The following is a 2,277-nucleotide window of genomic DNA, read 5'->3' on the forward strand; positions in this document are numbered from 1 at the left end:
TCTTTCTTTTCTTTTGTACTTTGGCCTGCCCTTGAACTCAATATGCAAGCCCAAACTGGCCTCAAACTCACAGCAGTCCTGAGACATGCATGACCACTGCACTGACTCATTCCTTCTTTTTCCTGTATTCAAGTCACACTTTAACTAAAATAAAATATTTTTAGGGGTGGAGAGCTTGCCTAGCATGCACTATGCTCTAAATTCAGTCCCCTACACTACCATTAAAAAAAGTTTCCAAAAAAAAATAAAGTTTCCAGCCAGGTGTGGTGGTGCACACCTGTAATACCAGCATGTGTGTGGCTGAGGCAGGAGGATTATTGCAAGTTTGAGACCAGCCTGGGTTACCTAGTGAGCTCAAAGCCAGCCTGAATTGCATAGCAAGACACTTGTCTCAAAAAGAAAAAAAAAAAAAAAAAAGAAAGAAAAAGAAAGAAAGAAAAAGGAAAAAGAAAAAGAAAAAAAGTTTCCAGATTAGCAGCATGCAAGATTAACTAGGTGAACATATCAAGAAGACACAATGTCGAAGGTTTTTACAATATCTTCTTTAAAATGCCTTGATCCAAGTACTCCTTACATACAGCATGAAGCCCAACTCCTGATCTCGAGGCTCTGTGTGCACTGCCTTTCTCTTCTGTGATGTGCCCTCTAGGATTCTAGTTACATTTCAGCAAATGTTACTCGACCACACGTGGCCCACTTTCTATTCACATATTTTGTAATTACAGAGATGGCTCATCCAATTTGTTGATTGTTGGCAGTAGCTGTACATCAAAAATACTGCTATAGGGCTGGGGAAATAGCTCAGTGGCATAAGCGCCTACCCGGCAAGCATAGGTCCTGAGTTCAATCCCCAGTACCAAAAATAAAAAAAAGTAAAAATAAAACCCAAAATACTGCTATTCATGGCCAAAATGTACATTTTATTTGTGTGAATAGGTGCTTCATGGATGCCTAATGCAAACTACAAATGTATAATACTAAATCAGTGGGCTGGGCATATAGTCAGTGGCCAACTACCTGCCTGGCAAGCGCAAGGACCTATGTTTGATTCCCAATACAAAAAAGAAAAAAGAGAAGAAACAATACTAAATCAGCAGATACTTCTATTTTAAGATTGTTTACTTATTTAATTTTTTTTTCCTGTATTTAGGGAAGAGTCTACAGGGTGTTCTGGGTCTCACTACATAGATCGGACTTGTACTGATTCTCCCATTTACAGCCTCCCAAGTGCTGGGATTATAGGCACGCACCACCACGCCCAGTCTCAGTGGCCATCTCAGAGCATCCTGAGGGCCAGGGCCCAGGGGATCGAACTCCTGGCCCTTGCCTCTGCCTAAGCAGGCACTTTAATCTGCTGAGCTATTTCGCTGGCCTTTTCGAGATTGTTTACCACCAGGTCTCATTTCCATTCCATTTTACTTGGGGCTTACTTTGAGCCTAGCATTATAGGATACACAGTAACCTCTAATCTTTTTTAGATAGGAAAACACACACATGTGTAATGAAAAGGCTTTAAGAAAGCATATCTTGACCAGAATTCAAGTACTTGCCTTTATAGTTCCATCAGCTTTTAACCTTTCTTATTGGGCATCTCCAAATCCAAGCCCACTTGGGGTCTACAGAGTTATGGAAGCTCTCCCATTGATACTTCCAGGCTGGCACACAAAGTGGTAGAGATTTTATGTTCTCAGTGGGCTTCATCTTCAACTTGAAACAAAGGAAAAACAACAGGACTTAAATGCTCAAATGACCATTTCACACTGACTTTTAGACATAGCTTCATAAGGTAGTGATATCAGAACAGACTTTTATTTCCTACTCAATGTTAGCTATTAGGTTTAAGAATACTTATTATAGTTTTAAGCTCCAAGTACAGAGGAATCCAGTTGCAAGATACATGAAATAAAAGTGGTGAAGTCAGAAACTAGGGTTAACTGTGCAGCTCACCCCAAATTCACTCTCTGATTTCACCTGGTTCCAGGGCCATAGCTACTGAAACAAATGAAACTTTATGCCAGAAAACTTTGGGGCAAAGCAACAGACAGGAGTAACTTACAAGTGAGCATGCAAGAGAAGGAAAATCGTCCTTACTCTGTTAACTTGTTATTTTATCTGTATCATAATATTTCCCCTAACTTAGAATTTATATTTTCCATACTTAACCTCATTGTGCAAAGTAGCACTGTCACTTCCATTTTTATTATCTACAAAAGAGAATGGTGAAGGAGGATAATTTGTCTATAGTGAAACCCTATAGACACTGTACTAAATACATTA

The sequence above is a fragment of the Octodon degus genome, unplaced genomic scaffold (genome assembly GCF_000260255.1).
Source record: "Octodon degus isolate 3935 unplaced genomic scaffold, OctDeg1.0 scaffold00189, whole genome shotgun sequence".
Classification (NCBI taxonomy): Eukaryota; Metazoa; Chordata; class Mammalia; order Rodentia; family Octodontidae; genus Octodon; species Octodon degus.